Raw genomic sequence first — 9,386 nt, 5'->3', positions numbered from 1 at the left:
ATATGTGATGGAGTGGAATCGCGCATGAAAACTGTCGGCGTTGTCCTTGCAACATCCCTAATCGTGTTGCAAACCCTAGATTAAAATTATCGTTAGTACTTTTTATAACAGTAAATTCAGCGCCTGGTCTTGCTCTGCGGTCTGGGTTGGCTGCTTCAGCTTGATTAGCAACTGAAGTATCTTGTGGTGTCAGCACATTAATGTACTGAATATGATCAGCGTTATCAGTGGTATCCTTCGCGAACATCATAGATGGGCCCGCCGATCTTGTATAATCATCTGAGTATCTCGCTAGCCCGATTATCGTTGTTGCAACATCAACATCGTTTTCTATTGATACAATTTCTCGTCCGTCAATAAGATATCTGGCGCTCTCAAATAACGCCATGATACCGTTGTTGACGAAGCCAACTCGAGTACGACCGTCATTTGGGTATGGTGCATTATCGGCAGCATTTGTTACAAGTTCTCCCTCAATTTCGATAAACGCTTCACACGGCAAAAAATATTTACTGGTATCTTGGACTTGAAGTTCAATTCGCGATCGTAGATTCGGTTGCATTGCATGATAAGAATAATATTGATAATCACGGACAGAATCATCCCTGCGCACTGGGGCGTCCATATCAAACGCGGGACCAGCGGTTTGCGCAAACATTTTATTATTTATCATGTTGATGTTTAATTCATCAACGTCGTTTTCGTCGTAGGCCACTTCCCGCTATCGCGTTCATGAGCGCGTTGGTTGTTGCATCGGTGGATGACTGAGCCGCCAACGACTCTAGTTTTTCTTCCACGGCGTTATTTATTACTTTACTGACATTTGCAGGCATCACTTTCGTTGATGGCATCACCGGTGGTTTCTGTTTTCTTTTTCTCACCAACGACATTAGTTTATCTCGTGCTGCAGAAAACGCCTTTCCGGCAACATCTCCAATAGCACTAATACCCTTATCACGAATAACATCAATAGCCTTCATTCCTAATTGTTTGGCTAACGGCGCCACTTTTGGAGCCATTCTTGTAAATAACCCCGCAATGGTGCTACCGAGACCGTCTCCGTACCACGCGCGGTATACAGGCAATCGTGAGTTTACCACGTAGACGCTGACTGGTTTATCATGGTTGTAGTGTATAATCATCTTTATTATAAAAAACACCAGTGTTTTCCAATTAGTGATTGATCACCTCCCCTCCCCACCACCGAATCATAAATTTTGTCAAAAACATCGATTTTCTCTAAATGATTTCCTGGGGTTTTCATCGGCGGTAAAAATCCACGGTTTTTGTCAATTTTTGTCAATTTTTGTCGTTTTTTGTCGATTTTGGTCGGTTTTTGCCGGTTTTTGGTAAAAAACATCGATTTTCTCTAAATGATTTCCTGGGGTTTTCACCCGTAAAAACTGACAAAAAACGACCAAAACCTGACAAAAACTGACCAAAAACTGACAAAAAACGACCAAAAACTGACAAAAAACGACAATTTTATAATTTTTTTAATCATCCACGAGTTCGTCTATGAGCGTTCGATATGCATTAATGTCCATGATACCACCGGCAAATAACCGCCTGCAAATATCAGCGGCCTCATTGATTATTTCCGGAGAGTTATTTCCGGCTCGTTTTCCTCCGATTAGTATTTCTAGCCGTGATATATCACTGAGAACATTACCAGGACAAGTAACGTCTTTACCAACAGAGTATCCTTTTCCGTGCTTTGGTCTTTCACTTTTTACTTTATTGTGGAATATTATATAATTATTATCACGCGGTGGTAATTCATTTTTATATTTACTTGCCAAATACACTATCCTTGTCCAGTCCTTTAACGACTTTATATTTTTCTCGTAGCCGCTATTGATATGCTCATCTCGTGTGTCCTTAGCAAAATTTGTAACAGTAAAATCAACTAATCCTTCGTAGCCGAGATTTCTAATTGTGTCTATTGTGCTCTTTTTAAGCACATTACGGGGTATATTCCCCTCTTTCTCTATTTCTTCCGGTATTTCTTCCGGTATTTCTTCTTCTGGTTCTCTTGCGGTGGCGCCTAGTTCTTCTTCATCGGCTATTGTAACATAAGGTTCTTGTGGGTCCGTTATAGCGAGTGGTGGCGGCCTCCATGTTGTAGCAACCGCTATTTTCGCAGGGAGTGTTTCCAGAGACTTTTTTGTTTGCTCGGTCTGAGCCGCTATCTTTTCAAGCGCACCGAGGACGGGCACAGTTGCCGCCGTAACATCTTTGGTCGCTTTAGTTACCGGAGCAAAGAGCTGTTCGCTTCCAACAGCAAAATCAGTTTGTAGTTGTTGCCGCGTTTGAAGTTGTTTTCGGACCCTGTCTCGTAACGGTATGAACTTTTTAAGCGCTACTAGCCGCTCTCTGGCTAGCCGAGTAGTAAGTGATTCGCCTACCATTATTGCAATTGCTCCGTAATTTCTAATTTCCCGCCGAGTGTGGCGGGGGGGGGGGATATGTCCCAGGGGCTCCAGGGAGTTTTCGTCTATAATCCTTCTAATGTTTTTAATTTTATTAGAGATTTCTCGACGTCGTTCAAAAGCCTGTCTGAGTTTTTTTCGTACTGTCTCAACGGCAGTAAATAGTCCAATAAATGCATTTACGTCATTGCCATACAAGTTTTCATTGATCGTATATTGTAATCGCTTTATAAAAGAATACTCGCGTGGCAGGGTATATCGACCTTTCTTTGATTGCTCGTTAATAATTTCATAATCGGACAATATTTTTTGGTTATCAAGCTTATCAGATAATTCAATTCCTTGATTTTTTAATTTTAAAATCTCGGTTAATATATTATTGATGTCTTCGATATTCATATTCTTATAAAACATCTTATTTCTAATATCAAAAAAAATTATTTTACAAAATGAACCCCGCGTATCAATCCCGAGGTGTGTTAACATTCGATGAAACATAAAACAGAATATTACAGTTGTTTGTAAAGACAATTTATTCCATCAGTTTTCTTCCGGAAGAAACAATTTATTAATTGTAATAGACTGTAGCGTTCACACTGTCGGTAACTTTGTCACTGGGTGATATACCATCACGAGTTATTCCCCTTTGATGTTACATATGAAAATCGAATTCTGCGCCCGGTCTTTTTTGAGATCGCTGAATTTTGTATTCCTTCTGCAACAAATTGTACTGCGGACACACAAATATCAAAATATCTACTGGCTTCATTCATCGACTGAAAAGTTTTTTCTTCGTGCGTTATTGTATCAAATGACTTTACGGGTTTTGCTTTTTCTGAGTATTTACCGGTTCCGCCTTTTTTGGTATTCTGACTTTGCGAGATAGCTTGCAAGTTTATAAGAGAATTATCAGTCTTATTATTATTAATATGATCAATCACAAACCCATTCTCGATTAATCCGTTAAATACTTCAAATACAATCCTGTGAACATAATATCTTTTTCCTCCCGCAGTAAACATCAAATACCCGCGATTATTTACGGTACCAACCGGCTTCTTCAGTCTGCGGTTTCTAACAACGCCGTCGCGAGATGCTTCGTAATTAACAAGCACGGGATGCGGCTGAAATTCTTGGTTCATTTGTATAATAATACTACTTGTCTAATTCATTATTTGGTTTAATTATAAACCTTGCAATGTAGTCTTGAGGAGTTTTGATGACTGAGTCAGCGGTGGGGTCAGTGACGGCATTTTTTATTCGTTTATCATAATAACGTTTTAACTCTCTGTATCGCTTTCCGCCACAATTGATACATAATAACGATTTTCCTCTTACACCAACGTGGCAAACCAAGCACGGTAGGGGGCCAAGAGAACCATTACGAACGCTTTGTAAATGATACCCGCAGAATTCACCTCTACATGATTTATTGCACGGGGTTGTCGACCCAATCATCAACCATTTGCAGTGATTCATTATACTATATTCTTTCATTTAAATACTTGTTTTAATTATATGGAGGAGTTCGAGAGATTAGCAGCAATTAAGCCCTGGAAAAATATTAAGTTCAATCTCGATAGAGTCCTCAAGGACGCACCAAAAGCGTTAATAAACGATAGAACCCTGTTGAATAAAATACGCGACTGTATCAATGAATTCAAGCGCGATGGTGCATCTCATAGTTGGTCAACATTTCGAATTGATGGTATTGTTGATGCTACCATGAACGACAACCGCGCGGCAACGATAATATCACAACTTGGCTCCAGCAAGTATTTCTTCAGAGTAAAATTTATTGTCCGGGTGGAATCAGGCAATTGGATCATACGTGATAAATTTGAACCGGTTCTCAGCGACAAGAAAACAGTCACTGTTAGCCGCGACTCCAAGCCAGGGCTGTTAACCGGAATTGACAGACCATACTATGAACGAGCGTATCCTGAAACAGCAGTTGTCTATGGAATATACCCGTTAAATAAGAAACCTGATATCGGAAAACTAGCGCCGATGAAACAGTCAACGGGGATAAATTGTGTAGCAGAACGAGTAATAGAGCATTTTACAAATGCGTGTCGAGGAAATAAACTGACCGATTTACGACGTAGCAAAATGAACCAATGGGAGAAGACAGTGCGCGAGCAAGGAGCAACCATCAGCGACATAGCGAGATTAGAAACGTCGCTGAGATTTCCAATAACCGTTACAACAATAACCGGTGAAGTATTATACGAATCAAAGTATAAATCAAATGGAGCCCCAATCAAAATTATTGATCATAACGAACACGCGTGGACGCCCGCGGTCACAATATTTCCACGGGATAGAACAGTAAAGTATATCCCGGGGGAATTCCTGGGAGAGGATGGTTTTCTCGCGGAGAGGAAACTATTTGATGCTATTGCCTGCTTGTGTAAAAACGACCCTGTATCAGTGTGGTTACTTCGCAGCGCTGAAAACGACATGGATACCTTTGATCAGTTTGTAAGACCAAACGGTGAATTATATCGCACTGAAGCGTTTCACAACAAGATGAAAAAAACCGCCATGGAATTTGAAGAGCATGATGAACAACTGCTAACAAATTGTTTTACGATTCCATCGGTTGCGGCTCATGTTGCAGCAAGGAAAAATGCGTGGAGACCAACGCGCAAGGAATTTCTACCAGATGTACAATCCAGTTGTTTGGAATATTATCACGGTGGACTATGGAACACTGAATACAACCGCGACGCTATGATCTCGGTTGATATGGTTGCCTGTTATCCAGCGAGTTTTCTCGGGTATGGATCCGCCGCTGTGTACTTCAAACGATTTGGACACCCCAGACATGAAATGACTCGTGTTGCTATTAATGGACCACTGCCTGATTTTGATTTAACCGGATTCGCTCGCATAGTATCATTTGAATTCGCGGCAGGGCTTCATCGCTGTTGTTATATTTGGATCGGTAGACACATGGCTGAAAAGAAGTGGCTTCCAATAGCGCTGCTACGGTTTATGATTGATTGTAGCATGCTAGTTTCGTTGATTGTCAGTGACGCGATTATATCATATCGGGCGCAGACTGAAGTCTGGTTACCAGAACCAGAGCGTCTAGATAGCATAATTGACGAATCGAGAAAACACATTGATGCCGACGAGGAATATATCATCGAATGGTCCAAAAGGATATTCAACCAACGAAACTGCGAGGCAAAAGATCTCGGTAGAAGAATAATCGGTAAGTTCACACAAGGTGGAAAAAACTGCGACTACAAACGATATTGCTCACGGCTGATTATAGATGACGCAGAATATGATTTCGTAATCAAGGACGCAGTGGCAAAAAATAGATACGTGAACTGCAAAACAGCTTTCTTGTCCAATGGAACAAAGTTGGGTACAGTTGTTGCCTACAGCGATGGAGACAGCCCCGCGTATCCACATTTGAGGGCGTCTATGCTGGGTTACGCCGCTATCAATTTATTCTCGATGATAAATAGATTTCCCGACACCGCGGTTAGAGTAGCCGTTGATTCATTTTATACAGACGTAAAGTACAAGGGAAACTTAGCCGAGTTTACTAGTCCGGACGAGAGTTGGGGTATATGGAGAATTAAAAATGAAATACGACGCGATTATTCCCCGTCAGCAGATGTCACCGTTGAAAATAATTACTTACGCGGTGATAATTTATCAGAATGGTCTAATGCACCACCGTGTTCTGATCCAATTTGTAGATATAAAACAGTTTATTTAAGCGGCTGTGGCGGGTCAGGAAAGACGACTCGGGCAATTTAATTATTTCGAACGCGGGCAAGTATAATCGTGCTTACACCGACCCATAGTCTAGCGCGAGAGATAAAACAACGAAATGTTGACGCCGTTACTTATCACAGCTTTTTTCGATACAGCGGCGGTGAGTGGACTCCTGATCGAATGGGGGAAAAATTTATTCCTGAGGTTATCATCTGGGATGAGATATGTACTGTTTCGTTAGATGTTTTACAAATGTTTCTTGAGTGGTTGCTGCGCGCGAATACAGCGGTAATCATGTGTGGCGACCATGGCCAACCACCACCATTTGTCGGCGAGGGTCCACATGATTGGTTAAAGGGTTTTGTGGACTATTATGAAGAAACCGATACTGATTACCGAGCACTTGATGAACAACTGCGCGAGGTTAAAAAATTAATCAGATTACAGCCGGATAGAGTTCAATGTGAAATAATCCGCGAGGTGATTCCGGAAACGCCGTTAAATGAATTCTGGGAAACATGGAAACCAAACGATTTGATTGTAGCGAGTAGAAAGATAGTCAGAGACACACTTCAGCGGAAGTTGTTTGCGTTGCATAAGGAAAAGTTTCCAACGCGTCAAGTGCCGTTGTGTTATAGACCCGTGGACACACGGCGGCAGAACATTGAAGTTGAAATCCCGGGCCCGACAGCGTCAGGGACAAAAAAACAAATTCTTGTGCTGAATGATATTGTGCTCGTTGATATCAGCGTCGTCGAAGACGCGCTACGTGCTGATAAATCCCCGTGGACGCTAGGATACGCAACGACAATACATTCCTCGCAGGGATTAACTATCACGGATACAATTGTTTGGATGGTTGATAATCGCATCGAATGGTCAAATCTAGTCTATCTTGCAGTGTCCAGAGTACGGAGAATGAATCAGCTTCGAAGAATTGTTATTGACGAAGCCACCGACGAAGCCGGCGACAACGATGACATCATCGATGCAAGCGTCATTGATAGAAAACTCTCGGGTTACCGCCAACAGGATAAAAAAAAACAGCGGCGTTTTGATATTGATGCCGAATTAATAATTGCGTTACGACAACAACAGAATAATCACTGCGCGAGTTGCAATTGTGTAATGCGCTGGCGTTATTCGGATAAAGACGCTCGCCAATTTACCGTGGACAGGATCGATAACAGTCTCGGTCATGTCAAAAACAATGTGAGGTTAACTTGTCTTGAGTGCAATAGACGCAACAGCGCTAGTTAAGACCACGCGGGGGCAATCGAGTATCGTCAGGTATCACTTGTAGTTGCTCGCGTGTAAACCCACGCTGTGGGGCAGTTGAATCCAGTCTATAGATCGGTGGTCTACCAGTTGATCGTGTTATCGTTGATATGTTATGTGTGGTAACACTCCAAATAGGATCAGTAGCTCTTTTTTTACCGCCTTCAAGCTCTCCTGGTTCATACAGATATCTAACAGTGACATCGCCGAGAATCGGCTTGGAAACGCTATCTATTTTTGATCTTCCGGGTATATACTTTTTTTTAATCGCGTCGCTGGGCTTCATGTTGATTGCTCGGGTAATCTCGTTATTTAACGCTGCAATTACGCCTGGCAACCTTTTGACCCATTCACGAGATCGTTTTTCTTGGATGAATTCTTTTGCGTACTGATATCCAAATAACCGTTCAGCAAGAGTCCGATTGAATCGTTCAACAATTGCCTGATCACGATGTAGCGCAGTATGACCTCGTCGTACCGCGACGCTATGATGTTTCAGCGTTGATAGAACAGCGCCGCGAAATTCATTGCCAGGATCAACTTGTAATAGATTTGGCCAGCGCAGAGGGCCTCTTCGGTAAATCCGCTCAAACGCATCGGCTACTTCAGTTGCTGACTTTGTTTTTAACGGCTCCGCTTGTTTGTATCGACTCGCAACATCAACTACGGTTAGCGCGTATTTGTAACCGTTGTCATGCGGCAGAAATAGTATATCAGCCTGATGAACTTCATTAGGTACGCTGACATCAAAGCGCGAAAAGTTGATTTGTTTAGGCGGTGGTAGATAAATTTGCCATATAGCCTGTTTGGATAACCAATTAGCCGCAACGGCCTTTGTTACCTTTGCAGCGCTTGCGAGTTTACCAATTGCGGCCTTTCCTTTCCAGTATCCTCTCGGAGAATAATAGATGGATTCCATGTTGTTATTATAAACGCTAGCGTTTTCAATTACCAGCGCGAGAAGCTCCGCTTCCAATCATTAATTTACCTTTCATAGCCGATTTTACCAACCATGAAGCCAACTTTTCTTTGAGGGATTTATCAGGAATAGCATTTAACGCGTGAATTAATTTTACATCCGCGATATGACGCTGTTGCAGATCGCTACTTTTGTAGTAGGCAACATCATGAGCATGACACGCCTTATCGATAGCGTTTATTGGATACTCACCGGGTTTGGGCTGATTTTGATCATCGAGTCTGATATCTAATCGTGTTCCGGGGCCACAGTAGCTATATCCTGGGAGGTGCTTTTCTCCTGGATACTTTGCCCACGGTGTTCCGGGGAGTTTTGATAACTTGGCTGCAATATCACCTCCTCGCTTTTTTTCAAAGCATCCCCGGGTCTAGCAGAAATAAATCTAAATTTCTTTATACCGCATTGTACACACTTACCAGTAAGCGCCGATCTGTTATTTTTTGTTGTAACGGTTGTCATATCATTTGTGCCAGTACGCACTCTACACTTCACACAATATAGATCCATAATTTATGTATAGAGATATGAATATAATTGATTTTTCGGCGACTAAAACAAGAGAACCAGTTAAGCATGTTGCAGCGTTACCAAACTCGATCCGGATGATTATCATCGGACCATCCGGATCCGGCAAGACGCAATTGTTACTCAATTTAATAATGAGATGGATGAAGTGGGATAAGTTGTATTTAATCGCCCCTAGCGTGGATGATCAACGATAGTAGTGAAGGGGGGCACTTTACGTACAATGGGAATTAGCATTAAAAACACCCTTGGGGCACTTTACGTACAATGGAAATTTAACATGGAGAAAAATCGTGGGGCACTTTACGTACAATGGGAATTTAACATGGCGATAAATCGTGGGGCACTTTACGTACAAGGGGAATTTAACATGGGAATAGAGTTTGGGCTTGTTTAGGGACAAGGGGAATTTAACATGGGATTTTTTTTTA

The sequence above is a fragment of the Sinohyriopsis cumingii genome, chromosome 4 (assembly GCF_028554795.1).
Source record: "Sinohyriopsis cumingii isolate HCF-2022 chromosome 4, ASM2855479v2, whole genome shotgun sequence".
Classification (NCBI taxonomy): Eukaryota; Metazoa; Mollusca; class Bivalvia; order Unionida; family Unionidae; genus Sinohyriopsis; species Sinohyriopsis cumingii.
This window is presented reverse-complemented; position numbering follows the sequence as displayed.